The sequence below is a fragment of the Saimiri boliviensis genome, chromosome 1 (genome assembly GCF_048565385.1).
Source record: "Saimiri boliviensis isolate mSaiBol1 chromosome 1, mSaiBol1.pri, whole genome shotgun sequence".
In the NCBI taxonomy this organism is placed as follows: Eukaryota; Metazoa; Chordata; class Mammalia; order Primates; family Cebidae; genus Saimiri; species Saimiri boliviensis.
Genome location: NC_133449.1, coordinates 25,182,281 through 25,209,166, shown reverse-complemented (window position 1 = coordinate 25,209,166; position 26,886 = coordinate 25,182,281). Strand labels below are relative to the sequence as shown.

Here is a 26,886-nt window from a genome sequence, read left to right as displayed (position 1 = left end):
GCACATTTTTTTTTTTTTTTTTTTAGATGGAGTCTTGCTCTGTTACCCAGGCTGGAGTGCAGTGATGGATCTCAGCTCACTGCAACCTCCGCCTTTGGGGTTCAAGCAATTCTCCTACCTCAGCCTCCCAAGTAGCTGGGACTACAGGCATGCATCACCATACCCAGCTAATTCTTTGCTTTTTTTGTATTTTTAGTAGAAGAGGTTTCACCATGTTGGCCAGGCTGCTGTGGAACTCCTGACCTCAGGTGGTGATTCAATTGACTCAGCCTCCCAAAGTGCTGGGATTACAGGCAGGAGCCACTATGCCTGGTCTCTCACACATATTTTTAAACAAAATTTGAGCCATACTACATATACCATTTTATATTATCTAAAACATTCTTTTACAGTGTTATTTTAATGACTTGGGACTCTTCTATCACGTAATTTAATCAGAGGTCTGTATTTTTTTTAATTTTGGTTTTGAGAAATAACTCTGGTAAGATATTCTATTGCATACATTTAATTACACACAACTGAATGTTTTAATAAAATAAGTTCTAAGAATTGAGATTTCTGAGCCTGGGCAACATGGTGAAACCCTGTCTCTACAAAAAAATAAGCTGGGCATAGAGGCATGTACCTGTAGTCTCAGCTACTCGGGATGCTCAGGTGGGAGGATTACCTGAGCCTGGGAGGTCCAGGTTGCAGTGAGATAGGATTGCGCCACTGCACTCCAGCCTGGATTACAGAGCAAGACCCTGTCTCAAAATAAACAAACAAACAAAAAAAACACAACAAAAAAACCCAATCATATATCTTGCTAATGACTATGTATCAGTCAGTAAAAATCTTCTGAATTTCTTTTGATGGCCTCCTAACATCCCGTTGTATTTAAGTACCATAGTGTAGTCAATCAATCTTTTATGTTTGGGTGTTTAGTTAGTTTCCCATGCAAATACAAATATTTTTGCAAATTATGGTGCAATGAAGAAGCTTACATATGTAAGCATGACTATGTATTTTGGAGGTATCTTCAGCATAAAATCCTAGAAGTGGGAGTGCTAGGTTGAAATGTAAGTGTACAAATTGTTTCTTTAAATCTTACCAAATGCTTCTCCATAAGGGCTGTACTATTTTTCATTTCTTACAGCAATGTGTTTTTCCATAATCTCACCAACAGAGTACAAATATTCAATTGCCCCAATACCATTTTTTTTTGGAAACAGAGTCTTGCTCTGTTGCCCAGGCTGGAGTGCAATGGCAGTGATCTCGGCTCACTGCAACCTCTGCCTCCTGGGTTCAAGCGATTCTCCTGCCTCAGCCTCCTGAGTGGCTGGGATTACAGGTGCCCACCACTATACCCAGCTAATTTTTGTAGTTTTTGATAGAGACAGGGATTCACGATGTTGGCCAGGTTGGTCTCAAACTCCTGATCTGAAGTGATCCGCCTGCCTCAACCTCCCAAAGTGCTGGGATTACAGGTATGAGCCACCGAGCCCTGCCTCCCAACACCATTTATTAAAAAGCCCATCTTTGCCTCAGTCATTTGGCTGTTTATTGTCTACTGGATTTTCATAAGCAGTAGGTTAATTTCTGAAGTTTCTGTTTGATGTCATTGGTTTGCCTATGAAATCAAATGAAACAGAACCACACTGTTTTCATTCAGAAAGCTCTATAGCATGTTTTAATATTTGCTAGGGCTAGTCTCCTCTCATATCTCTTTCTTTTCTGTGTCTTGCTGGTTATCCTTGAGTGTTTATTTTTCCACATAAACTTTGGTATCAACTTGTATAGCTACAGAAAAGAATTTGTTCAGATTTTTTGGAGAATCATATTAAATTTATAAATTAATACAAGGAGAACTGTTAACAACGTTGAGATATTTTAAACAAAACCAAGTCATGTCTTGTTCAAGTATACATATGCATCTTTGAGGAGGGTTTCATAGTTTTATTTTTTTGATGGAAACAGCTGGCTGGGTGCACTAGCACATACCTGTAATCCCAGCACTTTGGGAGGCCAAGGCAGGAAGATGACTTGAGCCCAGCAGTTCAAGACCAGCTTAGACAACATTGTGACACCTTGTTTCTACAAAAAAAAAAAAAAAAAAGTAAAAAGATTAGCTGGGTGCAATGGTGCACGCCTATGGTCCCAGCTACTTGTGAGAGAGGCTGAAGTGGGAGGATGGCTTCAGCCTGGGAGGGCGAGGCTGCAGTGAGCTGGGTGATACTGCAGTCCAGCATGACAGCAGAGTAATACCCTGTCTGAAACAACAACAACAACAACAACAACAACAGTGAAAAAACAAAACAACAACAAAAAAACAACTTTATTAGATATAATTTACAAACTGTATAATTCACCCATGTAAAGTTTACAATTAAATAGTTTTTAGTATATTAACAAGAGTTGTGCAGCCATCACCACGATCAACTTTAGAACATTCTCATCACTTCCAAAAGCAATCCCATACCCACTGGCAGCTCCTCCTCACTCCTTCCCACCTCTCCAGCCCCATGTATCGACTGATACCCTTTCTGTCTCTGTGGATTTGCCTATTCTTGACATTTCATAAAATGGAATCAGGCTGGGCAGTGGCTCATGCATGTAATCCCTGCACTTTGAGAGGCCGAGGCGGGCAGATCATGAGGTCAGGAGTTCGAGACCAGTCTGGCCAACATAGTGAAATCCCATCTCTACTTAAAAAAATATAAACATTAGCTGGGCACGGTAGTGTGCGCCTGTAATTCCAGCTACTTGGGAGGCTGAGGCAGGAGAATCATGTGAACGCGGGAGGCAGAGTTTACAGTGAGCTGAGATTGTGCCATTGCATTCCAGCCCGGGGAACAGTCGAGGACTCCGTCTCAAAAAAAGAAACAAATAAAATAAAATAAAATAAAATAAAATGGAGGCTGGGCGTGGTGGCTCAAGCCTGTAATCCCAGCACTTTGGGAGGCCAAGGCCGGTGGATCACGAGGTCAAGAGATCGAGACCATCCTGGTCAACATGGTGAAACCCCGTCTCTACTAAAAATACAAAAAATTAGCTGGGCATAGTGGTGCATACCTGTAATCCCAGCTACTCAGGAGGCTGAGGCAGGAGAATTGCCTGAACCCAGGAGGCGGAGGTTGCGGTGAGCCGAGATGGCGCCATTGCACTCCAGCCTGGGTAACGAGTGAAACTCTGCTTCAAAAAAAAAAAAAATAAAAACAAAAATAAAAAATAATAAAATAATAAAATAAAATGGAATCATACGATATGTGGTCTTCGGTGACTGGCTTCTTTCACTTAGCATGTAATGTTTTCTGGGTTTATCCATGTGGCAGCACTCCGTTCTTTTTTTTATTGCCCAATAACATAGTCATCTGGGGGGATGAAGTGATATCTCATTGTGTTTTTGATTTGCATATCCCCAATAGTTCATCAAGTCGAGCATCTTTCTGTGTGCCTCTTGGCCTTATATATAACTTCTTTGAAGAAATGACTCATCAAATATCTTGCCCATTTTGCAATAGGGTGATTTTTTTTTTTTTTTAAGATGAAGTTTCATTCTTGTTGCCCAGGCTGGAGTGCAGTGGAGCAATCTCGGCTCACGGCAACCTCTGCCTCCCGGCTTCAAGCAATTCTGCTCAGCCTCCTGAAAAGCTGGGATTGGATGAATGCACCACCACATCCAGCTAATTTTGTATTTTTAGTGGAGACGGGGTTTCTCCATGTTGGTCAGGCTGATGTCAAACTCCCGACCTCAGGTGTCCTGCCGGCCTCAGCCTCCCAAAGTGCTGGGATTACAGGTGTGAGCCACCGTGCCCGGCTGATTTGTTTTATAATTGTTGTGTCTAGTTACTCCTTATATATTTTGGATGTAAGTTCCTTATTATATATATCATCTGGAAATATTTTTGTCCATTCTGTAGGCTGTCTTTCCATCTTCTTGATGGTATTTTTTGACGTACAAACGTTTTAAATTTTGATAACATCCAATGTAGCTATATTTTCTTTTGTCATTTGCTTTTACCGGCCCCAAGGTAATGAAGATTTGTACCTATGTTTTCTTCTAAGAGTTTCATGGTCTTCGCTTTTACATTTAGATTGCTGAAGTCCTAGTCCCTGGTACCTCAGAATGTGTCTATATTTGGAGCTAGGGTCTTTCAAGAGGTAATTACGTTAAATGAGGTTATTATAGATGGGTCCTACTTCAATAGGACTAGTGTACTTGTAGGAAGAGGAGGTTAAGGTGCACACATGTACAGTGGAGAGGGAGCACATTAAGACGCAGGGAGAAGGCGGCCACCTACAAACCAAAGAGGGAGGCCTCAGAACAACTGACCCTGCCAACATCTTTTTTTTTTTTTTTTTTTTTTTGAGATGGAGTCTTGCTTTGTCTTGCTTTAGAGTGCAGAGGCACTATCTCGACTGACTGCAGCCTCGAACTCCTGGGCTTGAGGGATCCTCCTGCCTCAGCCTCCTGAGTAGTTGGGACCACAGACACCCACCACCATGCCTGACTATTTAAAAACAATTTTGGGGCAGGGCCAGGTGTGGTGGCTCGTGCCTGTAATCCCAGCACTTTGGGAGGCTGAGGCGGGTGAATCACCTGAGGTCAGGAGTTTGAGACCAACCCCGTCTCTACTAAAAATCAAACAAAAATTAGCTGGGTGTGGTGGCAGGTGCCTGTAATCCCAGTCACTTGGAAAGCTGAGGCAGGAGAATCACTTGAACCTGGGGGGCAGAGGTTACAGTGACCTGAGATCACACCTCTGCACTCCAGCCTGGGCAACAGAACAACACTCTATCTCAAATTTTTTTTTTTTTTTTTTTGTAGAGGTGGGGTCTTACTGTGTTGCCCAATCTGGTCTTGAACTCGTAGGCTCAAGTACTTCTTCCTCCTCTGCTTCGCAAAGTATTGAGATGACAAGCATAAGCCACCATGCCCCACCTTTGCCAACTTCTTGATCTAGAACTTGTTGCCTCCAGAACTGTGAGAAGATAAATTTCTGTTAAACCAACCAATCTGAATACTTTGTGATGGCAGCTGAAGTGGACTAATACATAAACCCCACTTGAATCATGGTATATTATTTTCTTTTTTTTTTTTGGAGACGGAGTTTCGCTCTTGTTACCCAGGCTGGAGTGCAATGGCGCGATCTCGGCTCACCGCAACCTCCGCCTCCTGGGTTCAGGCAATTCTCCTGCCTCAGCCTCCTGAGTAGCTGGGATTACAGGCACACGCCACCATGCCCAGCTAATTTTTTGTATTTTTAGTAGAGACGGGGTTTCACCATGTTGACCAGGATGGTCTCGATCTCTTGACCTCGTGATCCACCCGCCTCGGCCTCCCAAAGTGCTGGGATTACAGGCTTGAGCCACCGCGCCCGGCCGGTATATTATTTTCTTAAATCATACTGGCCATGTGTTTTGTGAGGTGCTTACTTAATAAATTTATTTATTTTCCTCTAGTATAGGGGTGGCAAACTATAGCTCATGAGCCAAAACCAGACCAATGTCTGCTTTTGTAAATATAATTTTGTCAGAATGTAATCTTTTTTTTTAAAGGTCAGGTCAAAGTTTATGGACAATGATGAACTATGACAGCCTCTATTAAATTACTCCTTCCTTCAAGGTGCACGTGATCAAAGCAGCAAAGATATTTTCATTCAGTCACATAACAAGCCATTTGTTGAGATTGAAACATATGGTCAATATCTCCTTACAGCATCTAGGCAAAATCTTAAATTTCAAAAGATAATTATACTCATATAGTCAAACTACCTGTCAAGGAGATGTGTCAAAGGAAATATGAAATGTAAAATATTTTTTTTTGAGATGGAGTTTCACTCTTTCACCCAGGCTGGAGTGCCGTGGCGTGATCTCGGCTCACTGCAACCACTGCCTTCTGGTTTCAAGCAATTTTTCTGCCTCAGCCTCTTGAGTAGCTGGGATTACAGGCACCCACCACCACGCCTGACTAATTTCTGTATTTTCAGTAGAGACAGGGTTTCCGCATATTGGCCAGGCCAGTCTCAAACTCCTGACCTCGTGATCTGCCCAAGGATCACTTACTGACATATCATGTATGGTTGCTTTTGTGCTACAGCAGCAGGCTGGTGTAGCCAGGCTACCAAACCTAAAATGTTTACTATCAGATGCTTTAGAAAATTTGCTGACCCTGCTCTACTAGACACTTAAGATGGGCTTGTATGTACAGCATTCTCTGAGTCATACATTTTGTAAATAGTTCTTTTTTATCGACTGGATGTTTTAAAAACAGCACGAATGGATGGATATAAAATCCTTGGCTTGCATCTTTGTTCCTTAAGTTTCTAGAAAATGCTGAAAATGCTGTATCACTACTGCCTAGCTTTGTATGTTGCTCTTGAGAAGTCTGACGCCAACTATTTTGGCTACCAGATGCCATAATAAAACACCTACCCTAAAAAGAATGGGCTAAAGTAAGAATCATTTAAATTATAATTTCACAGTCTTTGGGGTTAGGAGTTCGGGTAGGGCTTGGCTGGATGATTCTTCTGTTCCACATGGCTTCAACTGAGGTCACTCAGTGGTATTCAGCTTATGTTTGGGGTAATATAGGGCATTTATGACAGTTTCACTCATACCAGCAAGGATCAGCTAGGTGCTCTCCTCCATGTAGGACCTTTCTGGGGACTTACATATTTTACATAACAGCTCAGGGCTTTAAGAATAAGCATTCCCAGCTGGGCACAGTGGCTCACACCTCTAATTCAGAGGCCGATGAGGGCGGATCACTTGAGGCCAGGAGTTGGAGACCAGCCTGGCCAACATGGTGAAACCCCATCTCTGCTAAATGTATAAAAATTAGCCTGATTAGGCAGGAGCCAGTAATCCCAGCTACTTGGGAGGCTGAGGCAGGAGAATCGCTTGAACCTGGGAGGCAGAGGTTGCAGTGAGCCAAGATCACGCCACTGCACTTCAGCCTGGGTGACAGAGCGAGACTCCATCTCAAAAAAAAAAAAAAAACAAAAAAACAAAAAAAACAAAACTGCTGCATTAGTTTAGGGGAAAGGGGATAAAAGGGACAGATTCTAGTTATTTTTTTATGAGGCAGCATCAATGGGACTTAGCGGTTGTTAGGTATGGAGTCAGGGCAGAGGGGTGGAGGGAGAAGCAGCAATGAAGAATGGCTCCCAGGATTCTGAATTGGGCAACTGTTTGGACAGTAGTTTAGATGTGTAGAGTGTGGGTGTCTCTAGGACACCCAGGTACAGAAGTCCAGCAGGCTTTTGTGAATAAGGAACCCAGCTGAGTGGCCTGAGCTAGAGATAGAGCACTTGGGTGTTGCTCATCTGTGGCAGATGCAGACAGGGAGGATGTGTGGAGTGAAATGAGCAGAGGAGGGAATCTGTGAGATTGAGAAGTGGTCACAGGGGTTAAGAGAGGAGTCACGCCATGTCACCAAGGGAGTTCCAGAAAGAGTGGAGTGCTCTGTGTTGTCAAATGTCACTGAGAGTTCTAATAATAGGAGGACTCAAATATGGCTTGTGGCATTTAGGATCAAACAGGCCATTCATGACTGAGAGCAGTGCAGTGATGCGGTGTGGACAGAAACTCCATAGCTTTGAGGAGCTGAGGAGCTGCCAACGAGGTAGAGATGAGAGAAGGTGACTTGCAAGACATTTGTGAAGGGAAACATGGAGAGGGACTAGTCACCGAATCAGAATCCAGAGAGACAGAGAAAGGGGTTCTCCCTTTTTCTTGAGGACAAGATGATGAAGGAAAGAGAAAAGTAAAGAGAAGTTGGTAATTTTGGAGTGAGAGGGGGAGAATGATTGAAAGATGTTTGAAAAGTTTTCTGAGGATGTGGGAGGTGAAGAAATACAGAACAGAGATGGTGAGATGCGAATACAAGTGTACTTGAAGGATTTAATTCCCTTATGGTTCATGCTTGTCTAGTCCACGTATTATAATTACCTTGGTTTCAATCGATAGGACAAACATATCAAGCAATATTTACACATTTACTTTATATTATTTACACATCTTTTCTCCAAAGAACAGAATCAATATTTACACTCTCAGTGCCTTCCACATAGTGGGTGCTCAAAAAGGGCAAATGAAGAAACTAGATGTCTCTTATCTGTATTCTGAGTATCTTAACATGTTCAAAACATAGCGAAGACTGCGCCTACAAGAGATAAGTCTCCTCAAGCATGAAAATATTCACACACTTTATGCATGAAAGGTAAAATGCCCATCTTTTTGTTTTGTTTTGCTTTTTCGAGGTGGAGTCTCACTCTGTTGCCCAGGCTGGAGTACAGTGGCACGATTTTAGCCCACTGCAACCTCTGCCTCCTGGGTTCAAGCCATTCTCCTGCCTCAGCCTCCCAAGTAACTGCTGGGGTTACAGGCTTGGGATCACAGGCGTATGCCATCATGCCCAGCTAATTTTTGTATTTTTAGTAAAGATGGGAGTTCGACATGTTGGCCAGGCTGGTCTCGAACCCCTGACCTCAAGTGATCCACTCACCTCAGCCTCTCAAAGTGCTAGGATTACAGGCGGAGCCACAGTGCCCAGCCAGAAAATGCCCATCTTTTGAGGAACCGATTTGTTCCCATTTAACAAAGTTGGTTATCAGCATTTCCTTCACCATAGGAGTTTAAAAATAAAAAGAGGAGAGGAGGAGGAAGAGGGTGTTCTAAAGGCAGGCAGGCAGACAGCAGCAGGAGGTGGCACGATCTGCCTTACCATAAGGTGCCAAAAAACAGTGAAAACCATACTCCCAGCATGCAGGCCTTGGGTTGCTTAGCTCGGGAGCTTACAGCCTTGGTCATTGACCAACAGCACTTAAAGGACATTGCTGTTTTGAGTCTTAAGTAACATTGAGAAAAATGACCATTCGAGCCATTTAAAAAGTTCTACCTATTCCTAATTTGGCACCATCTCCTGCATTTCACATAGTTTGGAAAGAATTCTATAAAAGATGGATAACAGTAAAACAAAAAAATTGGCACTGAGAAGGTAAACCTGGCTGCCCCTGGCTCCTTTGCCCAAGCTGCTTTCCCAGCCCTGATGTCCTCCCTTTTTCCTAAGACTTTTCTTCCTTCGAGGCTGATCATAAATGCCGCTTCTTCCAGGAAGCTCTCCGCAGCGTCCAAGTAGAAATCATCTCTAGCTCCTGTGCCTTCCCGAAGCACCGCACCGAGGCTTGGCTCTGCACGGGTCACCGGACCGGGCTGTGTACATGGCTGTTTTCCCCGCTAAGTTATGGGCGCCTCGAATCCAGGCGCCGTGACCGTGATCGTGACCGTGCGCCCACAGGCACCTGGTGCAGCGCGGGGCGCACGTCGCTGCCGAGCGAGCTTGCAGAGTTCACAGAGGGTCACTAGGGCAGAGGCTCGTGCTCAGGCGCTGGGAATGATTCACGGGGTGGCTCTTTGCATTCTTTGCCCTGTAGTCACGTCGGGCCGGGCACCCCGCGGGCAGATACCTGCGGATGGAAAGGCACCCGGCCCGGCGCCAGCGAGCGGGAGAAGCCTGGACGGAGCCAGCTTCCCGCCTGCCCGGAACCCGCGGGCGACCGGGGGGCGGGGCGCGGCCTCGGGGGCGGGGTCGAGGGGGGTGCTCGGCTGCTCCCGCCCCCTCCCGCCCCCTCCCCACGCGCAGAAGCCCCGCCCCCGGCCGCGCGCGCGCGCTGAGCGCGCACCCCCCTCCCCGCCCCCCTCGCCACCTCCGCCCTCCGCCCTCGCGCCCTCGCGCCCTCGCGCCGGGGGCGGGCGCTGCGCGTGCCGGGCAGGGAAGCGGCGCGAGCCGGGCGCTGCGAACGTTCGCCGCGGGGGCGGCTCCGGGGCCTGAGTGGGCGCCGCTGCTGCCTCAGCCGAGGGGGCCTGGCTGGAGCGGGCGGAGGAGTGAGGCCGCCAGAGACCTTCCCGACGCCCCCTGCTCCGGCTGGGAAGTGAGCAAGGTGGGGGTCCGCGGCGGCCGCTGGGGCTGCGGGGAGCAGAGCGGGGCTGGAGCCTGGCGCCCGCGAGGTGCGGGACGGGAGCCTGCGCTGCGCCGGGACCCGGGACCAGGGACCCGGGAGCCTGCGGGTGCGGGGCCGCGGGAGGTGGGGAGGGCGCAGGGAGCCGGGGCCGCTGCACCCTCGAGGCTGCGAGGAGGACCAGGCGGAGGGGATGCGGCTGAGCCCGGGCCGCGAGGGATCTCGGGGTCCGGAGCGCGCCGGGGCGCGGGCGCGGGCGCGAGCGGGGGCGCGGCGCCGGCTTGATGCTGCCCGATCCCGGCTCGCCGGGAGGCGGCTCTGCGTTAGGTGCTGAAGGGGCGAGGGAGGCAGGTCCTGGCAGAGGGCAGGTGAGGCGGGCAGGCCCTGGCAGAGGGAAGAGCATTTGTTTCAGATCACACCAATCACTGTTTTCCGAGGCGCCTAATAGCGAACCTGTCCGGGAGGTCACCCTGGACTGGAAAGTGTCCCGAGAGGAGGATGCCGGTAACGAATGCTTGCCCTTAAATTCCTGTGTCAGGCCTTGGGATTAGGGGGACCTTCCGTCTACCGTGGGTAGAGAACCTTAGTCAGCACTGGGGCCACGAGATAGTGTGAAACACACCGTCATTTGTTATTGAGGTGCTGACAGTGTGGGTGTGAAGGGATGGATGCACATAAAGTACAAAGGAGCATCGAGTTTTATGTCTCGTGTCCTATTCACTTGAGGTTTCTTTTGTCTTTTCTCAGTATTGGGAAATTGGAGCCATAAGTTCCGTGGTTTTGGGGATAAAGCAGAAAGGTCAAAGAAGTCTGTGGGAGAAATTTGGGATCGTTTTGAAGGCTCCTATGGGTACCATTTAAAGGGGACTCTCAGAGGGGAAACAAGACGTTTGGAAAGAAAGGAAGTTTCCTTCCTTGCCGGGTGGAACTAAGCTCCATGACTATTCACTGCTAAATCCTCAGAATGTTGCCTGGCTCACAGCGGTGGAGCCATTAATGTCTATTGCAAGAATGAATGGACAGGCAAGGTTTTGCCACATTTGACATGGAGCAGTATCAGCCACTCTAGTGTTAGGGAAGGTTGCTGGATTTCCCCTGTTCTTCAAGTTCTCTCTCTCTCTCTCTCTCTGAACTCAACCCCGGTTCTTAGGTCTGGGCACGTTAAAGCAATGGCTAAGGGGGCGAGATCTTGGTTTCCTGTAGCCATGCTACCACCTTCCCATGTTGCTTGCGTGTTGGCTGTCAGGAGCTTGCTCCTTCATCTGTTGCTTGAGATCATCCCATTTTGTTCCTTCTCCCATTGGCTTTTTCTGTCACTTGAGAAGGAAGAGGGTAGTTTTGTCTAGAGAACACGTTTTCATTTTTATCCTGGTTCTTGAATCTTAGATCTGTAGTCCGAGCCTGTTTGTGTCTTTGCTTTTCTGGAAGGGCTGGAATTCTACCTGTTCTGTGCCTTGGCTGAGTCTCTGAAGTCTGGAGCTCCAGGCTGCTGTTTCCGTTCGCTGGGTTGCAGTGCCTGTTGGGTTACTTTGTCTGCCAAATTAAAACTTGACCTTTTATGAGTTCTTTGAGGATTTTTATCATGCATAAGTGGAGTTGCCTTTGAAGGGGGTTGTGCACTCAAGGTAGTGCTGGCAGGGTTTTTGGATGTCCACTAGAAATTTGAAAGACAAATTTCTACCTATGGTTGGAAAATTAGACTCAAAACCAAGAGAAATTCAATTTATTGTTTATTTTATGGCTTTATATTAATCTCTCGGGGCCTTAGTTTCTTCGTATGAAAAATAAGAGTAATAATCAAAATCTGCCATTGTATAGGAAGCATTGAAGAAGTAAATTACTTTCTCCTGTTTTAGGACTGTACAACCAGCAGGACTCTTGTTTAGGGGTGCCTAGATTCTGCAATTCTGGGTGCCTTATTCCAGGCCCTCTCATTTTGTTTATATATTTATTTTAAAACTAACTTTTTGACACATAGTTGACACGATAAAATGCACCGATTTCCCATGAGTGGTTGGATGAGTTTTGAAAAAATGCGCACAGTAGTGCCCCCATTAGCTCAGGGATATGTTCCAAGAGCCAGTGGGTGCCTGAAGCCACAGCTAATTCCAAACCCTATACAGACTGTTTTTTTTTTTTTTCCTGTATATAAGCACCTATGATAAAGTTGTAACTGATGAGTTAGGTGCCATGAGAGATTAATAACTTCTCTTAGGCATATATTTGACTTCTCTTTGGCTTATCCCAGTTGCCAGCATCACTACTATTGCACTTTGGGTTTATTATTAAGTAAAACAGTGGTTACTTGAACAGTAGCCCTGTGATACCATGACAGTCAATCTGATAATTGAGAGAGCTACAAGTGAGTAACCAGGGTGTGGCTTATGCAGTGTGGATATGTTGGACAAAGGGATGGTTCACATCCCAGGTGGGACAGAACGGGATGGCACATTTCATCACGCTCTTCAGAATGGTGCACAACTTAAAACTTATGAATTGTTTATTTCTGAGGGGGGACTGCTGCATACTTTGTAACCACCATTCCAGTCAAGACATTTCCATGGCCCCGGAATGTTCCTGTATGCTGGTTTGCAGTCCATTCACCATCCTTCCCCACCCCCTTCTATTGATTTTTAATTACACGAGCATCAGAGCTGTGGCATCTAGTTGTATAGATCAGCTTTAGGGAGCACCATTCACATTGGAGTCCCTGTGCCTGGCAGCTCCTGGAGTTGTGTAGTGCGCGCTCTGTTTGACTGTGTGCTACAACTCTGCAGGTGGCTCAGAATGCACACACGCTTGTCAAATACTCAAAGAGTACAGACAGAATAAAGGCCCCCTTGACCTACTCACGGAAACTGAAGTTACCAGTTTGTTGTGGTCTTTCCAGACCTTTATGTAGATTCATGTATGTATAGGTAATACAGAATAAAAAAAGAGCAGTTTTTTCTCCTCTGCATTAATGACATCATACCGTACACATTGTTCTGCAGTTTTTTTTTTCCTGTAACAGAATGATTTTGAGATCTTTTCGTGTTGGAACACAGGAATCAACCTGAGTCTTCTTACTACGCAGTCTCTTATGCAGTACGTATTGTAGTTTGTTTAGTATTCTCATTAAGGGCCATTGGTGGCTGGGCGCGGTGGCTCAAGCCTGTAATCCCAGCACTTTGGGAGGCCGAGGCGGGTGGATCACGAGGTCAAGAGATCGAGACCATCCTGGTCAACATAGTGAAACCCCGTCTCTACTAAAAATACAAAAAATTAGCTGGGCATGGTGGTGCGTGCCTGTAATCCCAGCTACTCAGGAGGCTGAGGCAGGAGAATTGCCTGAACCCAGGAGGCGGAGGTTGTGGTGAGCCGAGATCGCGCCATTGCACTCCAGCCTGGGTAACAAGAGCGAAACTCCGTCTCAAATTAAAAAAAAAAAAAAAAAAAGGGCCATTGGTGCAGTGAATGAAAAAATACAATTGCTGGGTCAGAGGTATGCGTTTGACCATATAATTGATGGGGCTCTACCCATGTGGCTACTTGTGGATTTAATCCATTTATTTTTAACTGCTGAGTGTATTCAGTATTCAGTGTAGACTTTTTTTTTTTTTTTTTTTGAGGTAGGATCTTGCTCTGTTGCCCAGGCTGGAGTACAGTGGCACTCCAGAGTTCAGGTGATTCTCCCAAGTAGCTGGGACCACAGTTGAATGCTACCAGGCCTGGTTAATTTTACAGTTTTTTGCAGAGATGCAGTTTCACCATGTTGTTCATGCTGGCAAGTGATTCTCCCAAAGTGCTGGGATTACAGGCGTAAGCCCCTGTACCTGGCCCCACTGTAGACCTACATCACAGCATAATGTCTACACAGAGTCTTTTACTCACTGAAGAACAGTTGGGTTCCCTTAGATGCTGATTCTTTATGGGTCTATGTGTTGCAAATGTACGCTGCCAGTGCTAGGCTTTTCTTTCCCTTTATTAGCAATGTGTTTGGTTGCATATACCATTTAAGTTTAATGTAATATTTACAAAAAATTTCCTTAAATGACTTGTCATTCTTTTGGGTTTGTATCTGATTTAAGAAAATTTCCTCTATCCTGGGGTGTGAATTATATATTCTTATATTTTCTTCCAAAAGTTCTAAAAAGTTTTTCTTTCCATATGGAATTTATTTCTATGTATAGTATGATGGAGAGAGAATTTTTTTTTTCAATTAGGATGACTAGTTTTCCAGCACTTCATTTTTTTTTTATTATGGTGAGATACACATAATATAAACATTACCATTTTAACAATTTTTTTTTTTTTTTTTTTTTTTTGAGACGGAGCCTTGCTCTGTCGCCCAGGCTGGAGTTCAGTGGCACAGTCTCAGCTTACTACAACCTCCACCTCCTGGGTTCAAGTGATTCTCCTGCCTCAGCTTCCTGAGTAGCTACGATTACAGGCACATGTCACCACACCCAACTAATTTTTGTATTTTTAGTGGAGAACGGGTTTACAGGCTCGTGCCACCACACCCGGCTAATTTTTTTATATTTTTAGTGGAGACGGGTTTTCACCGTGTTAGCCAGGGTGATCTTGATCTTCTGACATTGTGATTCACCCGCCTCGGTCTCTCAAAGTGCTGGGATTACAGGTGTGAGCCACCGCGCCTGGCCCTATTTTAACCATTTTAAAGTGTACAGTTCTGTAGCATGAAATACATTCACATTGTTATGCAGCCATCACCACTGTCTCCAGAGCTTTTCCATCTTCCCCAACTGAAACTCTGTACCCCTTAAACACCAATTCCCCATTCTTCCTTCCCTCATCCCCTGGCAGCCACCATTCTGCTTTCTGTCTCTATGAATTCCACTACTCTAGGCACCTCATATAAATGGAATCATTACAAAATTTGCCCTTTTGTATCTGGCTGATTTCACTTAGTATAATTTCCTTAAACTTCATTCATATTGTAGCATGTGTCAAAATTTCCTTTTTAAGGCTGAATAATATTCCATGGTATGAATATACCAGGTTTTGTTTATTCACTGATGGACATTTGGGTTGTTTCCCACTTTTGGCTATGGTAAGGAATGCTGCTGTGAACATTGGTATGCATATGTCTGTGTAAGTCTCTGTTTCCAACTCTTTTATGTATGTATTCAAGTGTAATTGTCAGTAATACAATTTTAAAAATAATATACATAATGGGATAAAAATAGATGAACACAACCTTGACCAATATGGGTGGATAGTACAGTGTTGCCATATACCCACCCTTTCCCATACAAAATTTCCCCTATTATTAACATCTTGCATTAGTATGCTACATTTGTTATAATTGATAAACCAAGTTGATACATTGTTATTAGCTGAAGTTCACGATTTCTATTAGAGTTCACTCTTTGTTTTGCATAGGTCTGTGGGTTTTGGCAAATGCATAATGTCATGTATCATTAATATGACATTACGTGTAATGTCATTACATGGCGTCACTGCATGTTACAACTCTGCAAATTGGCTCAGAAGGACACTCATTTCTAGAACACTCAACAGTACAGACAGAATAAATGTCCTCACATAGCTATAGTTTTACCTTTTCTAGAGTTGGAAATGTCGTAGATTTGGAATCATATAGTATGGAGCCTGCTCAGATGGGCTTCTTTCACTTAGCAATATGCATGTATGTTTTCTCTAAGCTTTTTGTGACTTGATAGCTCAGTTCTTTTTAACACTGAATAGTAATATTCCATTTGATGGAATTACCAGTTTGTTTATTCATTCACCTACTGAAGGACATCTTGGTTGCTTCTAGTTTTTGGCATTTTGAATAAAGCTGCTATAAACATCTGTGTGCAGGTTTTTGTGTAGACATTAAGTTTGTAACTCCCTTGGGAAAATATCTAGGAGAGTGATTGCTGGGTCGTATTGTAAGAATGTATTAAGCTTTGTAGGAAGCTATTAAATTGTCTTTCAAAGTGACTGTACCATTTGCATTCTCACTTTAAAAAATTTATTTCCAAGTACCCTAAATGTGCTTATAGAATAAGTCTGTCAGACTGTTCTGTAAAATTAAACTTCATCTGGAATAATATTCAGTTGTTGGTTTTGTTGGCTGTCTTTCTTAGCAGTATATCTCTTCATGTGTTTTGAAGTTGTGAATTACAGACTTGCTTTTTTTTTGTGTGTGTGAGGCAGAGTCTGGCTCAGCCTCTGCCTCTGCCTTCCAGGTTCAAGGGATTCTCCAGCCTCAGCCTCCCGAGTAGCTGGGATTACAGGCATCCACCACGATGCTTGGCTGATTTTTGTATTTTTAGTTGAAATGGGGTTTCACCGTGTTGGCCAGGCTGATCTCCAACTCCTGACATCAAGTGGTCTGCCTGCCTCAGCCTCCCAAAGTGCTGGGATTACAGGTGTGAGCCACCATGCTCCCCTTAATTACAGACCCATCTTGAGAGTGAGTGCTTTTGATTTTGTTTTTTATCTCTGTACCCACTCTCCTCTGTGTGGTGATATTTCAGGTGCTTGGGCTGACCTACAGGACCTCAGTCTGGAATCAGATATGATAATTGTGGGTCAGGGTCCTGCCCTTTGAGTTAATTGGGGCTATTTTCCACCCCTCATAGCATATGAGTCTTGACTCAGTTCCTGGTCCTGAGGCTGTTTATATTTTCCCACTTACCTAAGCCTAGAGCATTATATAAACTGTAGTTCTAGGCAGAGATTGGCAGCAGTATTTTTTAGCATCCCTTCAGCTCCAGCATCATGGCTGGCCCTGAGCGGTGAGTCTGGCCCAGATGTCTTCATTTTCATCATCTTGTGCTTTCTGTTACTACCGCCCTGCAGGAAGTGTACACCTGGTTCTGGACTCAGGATCCAGCAAGCCCAGAGCCTCAGTCCTGCTTGCAACATTGTGTCTCCACATAGAGATTTATCTTGTTTTTGAGCCTATTTTTAAAAAATATTGTTAAAAAATATTTTATTCATTATTGTATATTTGGAGCCAAAAGGCTGCATCAAAGAATGTACTTACTGGGCCACTTTGACTAGAAGATTTAGTTAACCAAACTCCTGTTTCAACTTTATACGAATGACTTTTTTATTTGTTGTTGCATTGCCTAGGCCCTCCAGTACAAGAAGTATGATAGTGGGCATTTAAATCTTTTTCCTGAGTGGTGATGTTTCCAGTGATTTACTGTTAAATACAATGTTTACTGATGGTTTCTGGAGGATGTCTTTTGTCAATTTATGGAAGTTTTCTTGGTATTTTTAATTGGGTGTTGAATTTTATCGAGGCCTTTTTTTGTTGTTGTTTGGCATTTCTTGGAATTATTTTTTCCCCTCTTTAACATGCCGAGAGTAGGATAGACCTCTCTTGAGTTGTAGGTAACTGAGAGAAACAGATGTATGTGATGTACTTGTTAATTCGTTTTAAACAAAAAAACTTCACGACCTTTAAAGGAAACACGTTTTAAACTTGAATTTTTGTATATTAACAATATATATAAGTCAAAATAGGACTATTTGGACTAAATATCATTGTAACTTCATTATATTCAAATAGTACATAATTATATCAATAATAATAGCTAACATTTATTGGGCTCTTATTTGATGCCAGTCGTTGTGCTAAATGCTTTACATGGTATATTTAATAGTTACTATAGCCATATGAGGTTATATTTAGCTATTTAGAACTCTTTGTAGTATTGGAGTGCAATTACTGAATTTTTTAATTGTAACCTAGAGAACTCTTTTAGGTTTGTAAAAAGCAAATCTCTAAGATTTTATGAACATTTATTTTTCCTGGCCCCCCCTTTTTTTTAACCTGAAAGAGAAGAGAAAAGAAGTGTCAGAGGAAGGATATTTGAGAATTTTCTGAAATAAGGAAGTTCTCTTTCAGTAAATTTTGGCTTGTTACAACTGAGTGTTACTGAGAATATTAGTTATCACTGACTCTTTTTTTTGAGACGGAGTTTCGCTCTTGTTACCCAGGCTGGAGTGCAATGGCGCGATCTCGGCTCACTGCAACCTCCTCCTCCTGGGTTCAGGCAATTCTCCTGCCTCAGCCTCCTGAGTAGCTGGGACTACAGGCACGCACCACCATGCCCAGCTAATTTTTTTTTGTATTTTTAGTAGAGACGGGGTTTCACCATGTTGACCAGGATGGTCTCGATCTCTTGACCTTGTGATCCGCCCGCCTCGGCCTCCCAAAGTGCTGGGATTACAGGCTTGAGCCACCGCGCCCGGCCCAATGACTCTTAATTAAATCGACATCCAAAGAAAACCTGACTGGGAGATGGTGAACTTATATAAGAAATCTCAGTACTTGGATGCTTTGACGTAGCTGAGAGCTGGCAGGGTTAAGAAATTAACAAAAAGATTTAAAGGAAATAAAGGCTATTTAATACCAAGGCAGTACAGAGACATTTTGGAGATACTTTCAAAGCCTTCTCTCCTTTTCCTTTAGTCTTTACTGTGGGAGTTATATCACTTCTGCGTGTAGACGTAGTCTAGGTCTGAAACTCTATCTTCTATGACTAGAACAGAGTATAAGGACTAACAAGGATCCAAAGTTTTTGCTGCACTCTCTTCCAAACCCTACGTAGCTCTCTGATTTTAAGGTCTGAGCTAGCACCCCATTTTTGGGAGCTGTATTCTTTCCTCATTCCTTGAGGCCTCATGCTGCCCTGGAGGGGGCGATGTGACACAGTAGAAAAGAGAGTGGGCTTGAGCTTCGTGGTGGTCAAAACTCCACAGATTCCTAGCTTTGCAACTTCAGGCCAAGTTACCTGACCACTTAGACCCCTGGTTTCCTCTCTGCTTCTAACATCCCTACTCCTGATTATCTCCTCAAGTTCAGCACAGTCCTGTCTTCTCACCTAGTTTTAAAAAGAGCAATAGTCTCCAAAGTGTGGGAGGTATGTAAAATCATTCTCTAGGCAGGGTATTACAAGAAAATATGAGTAAAGTTGACACTTTTACTTCATCTGTGAGTCTGATGCTGTCTGTCCAGTATGATAAGCTAGAAGCAGTCGATAATGTGATCCTCCTTATTTACCTGCTTATATTGTTTTAGCACATATTTTAGTTCACCTCTGCTGAATTTAGGGGTCTTTCAGATCATATTATATTATTTGAATAAAATGAACCTTACTGAATAGACAAATGGTTTACAAAGATTCCTGCAAAGAAAATGCAGAATGAAGTTTCAGAGTCAACTGAAGATTGAAACAATAATGCAAACACACATGGACAGCCAGAAAAACAGGGATACTTCTATTTCTATTATGAACTTATCAGTCAAATGCAAAATAGAAAAACAATGGTAATCCAATCGGATGGAGAATCAGTAATAAAAAAAATAGCTTAGAATTACTAAAACTATTTAAAATATGGATTTATATACACTGTTGAGTACATTGTGTCTGAAGGTATTCACTAATGGTATTATGAGCTCATGTTATAAATTGAGATATTTAAAAAGTAAGCATTCAGAATATGAAGACAGACTTATTGATGTTTTTCAGTTGTGCTGTAATTAATCCAGTACCTTAAAATTTTATTAAGCTTAATAATAATTTTTGTTTTTTTGAGACAGTCTCACTCTGTCACCCAGGCTGGAGTGCAGTGGCGTGATCTCAGCTAACTGCAACCTCCACCTCCCAGGTTCAGTTCTCTGCCTCAGCCTCCCAAATAGCTGGGATTATAGGTGCTTGCCACCATGCCCAGCTAATTTTTTATATTTTTAATAGAGACGGGGTTTCACCATCCTGGCCAGGCTGGTTTTGAACTGACCTTGTGATCCACCCACCTTGACCTCCCAAAGTGCTGGGATTACATGCATGAGCCTGGCCAATAATAAATTTTAGAAGTTTTTTTTGAGGTTTAAGAATAAAAGACAAAAAAGCCATAAACCTTTGTTCTGCCAGTTTGGTAACAGTGGCTGAAATGATATATAGATAAATAATTTGAGTATGATGTAAAACTGAAATGTATCCTTTATTAGCAACTATTATTGAGATACTGGTAGAACACATTGCTGAAGATTTGAAATGATGGCTATTGTACCAAATTGTAGAGTTTGTGAGAGTTCGTGTATATTTGGCTAAAAATACAGAGCTTGTGGTATTTGGTATACTCTGTTTTAATAATAAAATATATGGAGAACTGCCTCTCCCTGCCTCCAAACCACTCAGAATAAGATTTACCAGAAGGCCAGGCGCGGTGGCTCACGCCTATAATCCCAGCACTTTGGGAGGCCGAGGCGGGTGGATCACAAGGTCGAGAGATCGAGACCATCCTGGTCAACATGGTGAAACCCCGTCTCTACTAAAAATACAAAAATTAGCTGGGCATGATGGCACACGCCTGTAGTCCCAGCTACTCGGGAGGCTGAGGCAGGAGAATTGCTTGAACCTAGGAGGCGGAGGTTGCGGTGAGCCAAGATTGCACCATTGCACTCCAGCCTGGGTAACAAGAGCGAAACTCCGTCTAAAAAAAAAAAAAAAAAAAAAAAAAAATTACCAGAGAATATACTAAAAGTAGATGATCTAAAATGTTATAAAGAAATAGGACATATGAAGCATAAAGAATAATATATTGTTCAACCATTGTGGAAGACAGTGTGGCAATTCCTTGAGGATCTAGAACCAGAAATATCATTTGACCCAGCAATCCCATTACTGGTTATATACCCAAAGGATTATAAATCATTCTGCTATAAAGACACATGCACACATATGTTTATTGCAGCACTGTTTACAATAGCAAAGACTTGGAACCAACCCAAATGTCCATCAGTGATAGACTGGATAAAGACTTTATCAGTGATAGACTGGATAAAGAAAATGTGGCCTGTATACATCATGAAACACTATGCAGCCATAAAAAAGAATGAGTTCATGTCCTTTGGAGGGACACGAACAGGGATGAAGCTGGAAGCCTCATTCTCAGCAAACGAACACAGGAACAGAAAACCAAACACCACATGTTCTCACAAGTGGGAGTTGAACAATGAGAACACATGGATACAGGGAGAGGAATATCACACACAGGGGCCTGTCAGGGAGTGGGGTTAAGAGGGGAGTGAGCATTAGGACAAATACCTAATGCATGCTGGGCTTAAAACTTAGATGATGAGTTGACAGATGTAGCAGACCACCATGGCACATGTATACCTATGTAACAAACCTGCACATTCTGCACATGTATCCCAGAACTTAAAGTAAATTAAAAAAAATATATATATATTTTGGCCGGGCACGGTGGCTCACACCTGTAATCCCAGCACTTTGGGAGGCCAAGGCAGGCAGATCATGAGGTCAGGATATTGAGACCATCCTGGCCATGGTGAAACCCCCATCTCTACTAAAATGCAAAAAATTAGCCAGGCGTGGCGGCATGCTCCTGTAGTCCCAGCTACTCAGGAGGCCGAGGTAGGGGAATCGCTTGAATCCGGGAGGTGGAGGTTGCAGTGAGCTGAGATTGTGCCATGGCACTCCAGTCTGGTGAAAGAGCAAGATTCCATCTCAAAAAGAATTTATCTATCTATCTATCTATATCTGTCTCTCTCTCTATATGTATCTATTTCCACTTAAATAAATTAAACACAGAAAGAGAATAATATATTGTACTTAGAACCCAGCCTAAGAAAGAAAACATAGCTGGTGGAGTTGGTATACCTCTGCAGTCATGATTCTGTTTCCGTCCCCAGAGATACTCACTTTTCTGAATTTGATGATTATCATTTCCATATACTTCTTTATACTTTAGCTCTGTGTGTGTGTGTATGTGTGTGTGTGTGTGTGTGTGTGTGTGTTATATTCAGGGCCAGGGTGAAATGAAGAGGCATGTAGATCCCCAATGTAAGGTAAGGAGGCCCTCAGTCTTAGGCTTGCGTGACCTGCAGAGTGACGCTTCCTTAAATTTGGTGCTGGCCGGGCGCGGTGGCTCAAGCCTGTAATCCCAGTACTTTGGGAGGCCGAGGAGGGTGGATCACGAGGTCAAGAGATCGAGACCATTCTGGTCAACATAGTGAAACCCCGTCTCTACTAAAAATACAAAAATTAGCTGGGCATGGTAGCGTGTGCCTGTAATCCCAGCTACTCAGGAGGCTGAGGCAGGAGAATTGCCTGAACCCAGGAGGCGGAGGTTGTGGTGAGCCGAGATCGCGCCATTGCACTCCAGCCTGGGTAACAAGAGCGAAACTCCATCTCAAAAAAAAAAAAAAAATTTGGTGCCTAGGTGCCTTGTTCACCTCACCGTAGTCCCAGTCCTCCTTCTGCTAATGTGCATTTTTTTTTAAGTGCAGTGACGCAATCTTGGCTTACTGTAACCTCCGACTCCCTGGTTCAAGCAATTCTTCTGCCTCAGCCTCCTGAGTAGCTGGGATTACAGGCATGTGCCACCACATCCAGCTAATTTTTCTATTTTTAGTAGAGACGGGGTTTCACCATGTTGGCCAGGATGGTCTTGATCTCCTGACCTTGTGATCCATCCGCCTCAGCCTCTCTAAGTGCTGGGATTACAGGTGTGAGCCTCCGTGCCCTTCCCTAATTTGCATGTTTTTAAGTTTTATGGAAATAATTTTTTGTGTGTTTTCTCTTGTAAGTCTTTTCACTTAATAATGTGAAATTGATCCATCTCAATAAGTGTAGCTCTGCTATATTCTGTTGTGCACTTGACTATACTATAATTTTATTTTTCCATGCTTCTGTTGATGGACATTTAGGTTGTTTCTGATTTTGCATTTACAAACAATATTGTAAGCATTCTTATATATGTCTCCTTAGGACATAGTTGTAGAAGGGAAATTTTTGGGTAATTAGGTATATCCTTTTTTGAGACAGAATTTTGCCCTAGTTGCCCAGGCTGGAGTGCACTGGCATGATCTTGGCTCACTGCAACCTCTGTCTCTTGGGTTCAAGCGATTCTCCTGCCTCAGCCTCCTGAGTAGCTGGGATTACAGGTGCCCACTACCACACCCGGCTAATTTTTTTTGTATTTTTAGTAGAAATGAGATTTCGCCATGTTGAGCAGGCTGGTCTTGAACTCCTGACCTCGTGATTTGCCCACCTCAGCCTCCCAAAGTGCTGGGATTACAGGTGAGAGCCACCATGCCTGGCCTATATCCATTTTTAATATTACTAGATACTGCTTTTGCTGTTCAAAGTGTTATATTTATGCTTTCACCAGCAGTATATGAGAATTAGTGTCACTTCATATTTTTGCCAATATAAATGATATTTTCAGACTCATTTTTTTATTTGATGTGTGTGATGGATAAATTACATTTTTGTAAATTTTGTGTTGCAGAATAAAACAGATACTAAAAAACTTATAGCTTAGTGAATTATCCTACAGCAAATACTCTGTCATAATCACCCGGGTGAAGAATAGAATTCTGCCAGCCCTTTTAGAAGCTCCTCTGTGTACCTCATCCCACTCATAGTCCCTTCCTTCCCTCCCAGAGCAATCACTGCCCCGATTTGCATAGTAATCTCTTCCTTGGATTTCTTTATGGGTTTATACCCCAACTGTAGATCCTTAGATATTAGTTTAGTCTTGAGTTATTGTGTACAACTTTTTATATATTTGTTTCCCATTTTTGTTACCTCTTCTTCTTTTTTTTTTTTTTAAATTTTTATTTTTTCTTTTATTGAGACAGGGTTTCACCATGTTGGTCAGGCTGGTCCTGAACTCCCGACCTCAGGTGATCTGTCTGCCTCAGCCTCCCAAAGTGTGTTGCCTCTTCAGTGAATTGCCTGCTCATATCTTATGTCAAATTTTCTTACTGGTTTGTACAAGTTGTGTGCATGTCATGGATACCAGTTGTTTGGTTATATGAATTGCATACCTCTTTCCCAGTCTGTGACTTGTCTTTTCATCTTTCTTGTGAGTTTGGATATATAGATTTTTTTAAAAGTGTACTTTAACTTAGGCTAACTTTTGCTTAGAAAGTCCTTCCCCTATGTTGAGATTAAAAGATATTTTAGCTGGGCGCGGTGGCTCAAGCCTGTAATCCCAGCACTTTGGGAGGCTGAGGCGGGTGGATCACGAGGTCGAGAGATCGAGACCATCCTGGTCAACATGGTGAAACCCCGTCTCTACTAAAAATACAAAAAACTAGCTGGGCGTGGTGGCGCGTGCCTGTAACCCCAGCTACTTAGGAGGCTGAGGCAGGAGAATTGCCTGAGCCCAGGAGGCGGAGGTTGTGGTGAGCCGAGATCGCGCCATTGCACTCCAGCCTTGGTAACAAAGAGCGAAACTCCGTCTCAAAAAAAAAAAAAAAAAAAAAAAAATATATATATATATATATATATATATATATATATATATATATATATTTTGAGACTACTGTACCAGGCATCCCCACACTTTTTACACAGGGGGCCAGTTCACTGTCCCTCAGACCGTTGGCGGGCCGCCACATACTGTGCTCCTCTCACTGACCACCAATGAAGGAGGTGCCCCTTCCTGAAGTGCGGCGGAGGGGCCAGATAAATGGCCTCAGGGGGCCGCATGTGGCCCGAGGGCCGTAGTTTGGGAACGCCTGACTAACAAAAGCTTAACTGCAAAAGACAAGAACAGGCACCTCACGGAAAAGGAAACATATGACCAGTAAATGTATTAGAGATGGGCACCTTCATTAGTGATCAAAGAAATACAAATCAAGACCACAGTGAGATGATGTCATATACCCATGCTATTGGCAAAATTGGAAAAGCCTGATGGACCAAGTGTTGGAGAGATTGGGAATTCACACGATCTCAAATATATCACTGACAGGAACGTCCTTTGGTGCACTGTAAAAAACATTTTGGCGGCCGGGCGCAGTGGCTCAAGCCTGTAATCCCAGCACTTTGGGAGGCTGAGGTGGGCAGATCACGAGGTCAGGAGATCAAGACCATCCTGGCCAAGATGGTGAAACCTTGTCTCTACTAAAAATACAAATATTAGCTGGGCATGGTGGCGTGCGCCTGTAGTCCCAGCTACTTGGGAGGCAGAGGCAGGAGAATTGCTTGAACCCGGGAGGTGGAGGTTGCAGTGAGCCGAGATTGTGCCACTGCATTCCAGCCTAGCTCCTGGTGACAGAGTCAAAAAAAAAACCAAAAAACTTTGGCAATTCCTTTTTAGATATACAGCCAAGATAAACTCTTGACTTTGTGCAGCAAGAGACAGGTACAACAGTGTTTATAGCAACACTGTCTATGATAGGAGAAAAAAAAAAAAACAGCTAGAAATAACTCATTTCCATCAGCAGGAGAGTAGATTTAAATGCAGTTTTAGAATTATGCAACAGCAAAAAAAAAAATGAATGAACAATAGGATGCATCTTAGCAATGTAATATTTAGTGAAAACAGTTACCCAAGGCTTATGTATAGTAAGATATCTTTTTTCTGTTTACTTATTTGAGTTATATGTCACATACCATGTAATTGAACTTATAATTCAGTGGTTTTTAGTATACTTCTAGAGTTGTGCAACCATCACTATTAACTTCAGAACATTTGTATCATCCCTAAAAAGAACCCTGTACTCAGCAGTTACCCCCTATATACTTTCCCCCATCAGCCTCCCACAAACCCTGCAAACCAATGATTAATTTGCTGTTGCTATGGATTTACCTGTTGTGGCCATTTCATAGAACTGGAATCATATAATATGTGGTCTGTTGTGACTGGCTTCTTTCATTTAGCGTAATGTTTTCAAGGTTCATCCCTGTTGTAGCATGCTTCAGTACTTCATTCCTTTTTATGGCTGAGCAATATTCCATTATATGTGTTTGCCACAATTTGTATGAATATACTGCAGTTTCATTCCAGCACTATTTGTTGAAAAGAGTATCCTTTCTCTATTGAATTGTCTTGGTACCTTTGTTGAAAATCAGTTGACCATAGTGTAAGGATATATTTCTGGACTTTCAGTCTGTTCCACTGATTCCTGTGTTCCATTGATTCCTGTTGCTATCCTTGTGCCAATACTACATGTTTTTATTACCGTGGCTTTGTAGTAAGTTTTCATACATTCATGGATTTCATTTGCTAATATTTTGTTGAAGACTTTTGCAATGAAAATGAACAATGTTCATGAACATTGGTCTGTAGTTTTTTTTTTTTTTTTCTTGAGACAGAGTCTCACTCTGTTACCTAGGCTGGAATGCAGTGGCACCATCTTGGCTCAATGTAGTCTCCGCCTCTGGGGTTCAAGTGGCTCCTCTGCCTTAGCCTCCAGAGTAGTTGGGACTACAGGTGCAGGCCACCACACCCGTCTAATTTTTTTGTATTTCACCACGTTGGCCAGGATGGTCTCGATCTCCTGACCTCATGATCTGCCTGCCTGGGCCTCCCAAAGTGCTGGGTACAGGCATGAGCCACCGTGCCTGGCTGGGAGTTTTCTTTTTTGTACTGCCTTTGTTGGGTTTTGTTATGTAGGTAATGTTGGCTACAAAATGAGTAGGTAAGTGTTAACTTGTCTTTTGTTTTCTGGAAGGGATCTTGTAGAATTGGGCTTGGAGATTCCTTTTACAGAAGGTTGTTTTTTTGTTTTTTTTTTCCCCTACGAGTTCGATTTCTTTAGCAGTTACAGGTTATTTTCGTTACGAGTTCTGGCAATTTATAGTTTTTGAGGAATTGGTCAGTTTTATCTAAGTTGTTTTATGTATAGAATAGAATTGTTCATAATATTTCTATGGTGTTTCTTTTAATGTTCATGGGTTCTACAGTGATAACTTCCACTCTTTGATTAGTAATATTGATAATTTATGCCTTCTGTATTTTTTTGTTTGTCTTGCTAGAGGTTTATCAGTTTTATTGATCTTTTCAAAGAACCACCTTTTGGTTTCATTGACTTATCTCTTTTAGTAAATTCTAGTTTAAAACCATTATGCTCAGATAACACACTCTGTATGAGTTTAATTCTTTTGAATTTGCTAATGCTTGTTTTATGGCCCAAGATCGGGTCTTTCTTGGT

General features: G+C 43.2%; 1 protein-coding gene across 38 annotated transcripts in view; it reads left to right on the top strand.

Moving 5' to 3' along the window:
* Positions 1-26,886, top strand: part of DTNB (dystrobrevin beta) — a 318,860-nt gene that overhangs the window by 2,499 nt on the left and 289,475 nt on the right. For 17 of the 38 annotated variants that reach the window (XM_074395044.1, XM_074395061.1, XM_039477463.2 and 14 more), the window contains exon 1: positions 9,681-9,923. The exons of 1 other annotated variant lie outside the window; for it this stretch is intronic. The gene's annotated coding sequence lies outside the window, so the exon portion shown is untranslated. Of the gene's footprint in view, positions 1-9,678; positions 9,924-10,284; positions 10,446-26,886 lie in introns of those variants that run through there. 20 more of the 38 variants (XM_039477465.2, XM_039477454.2, XM_039477447.2 and 17 more) reach the window with 4 other exon arrangements.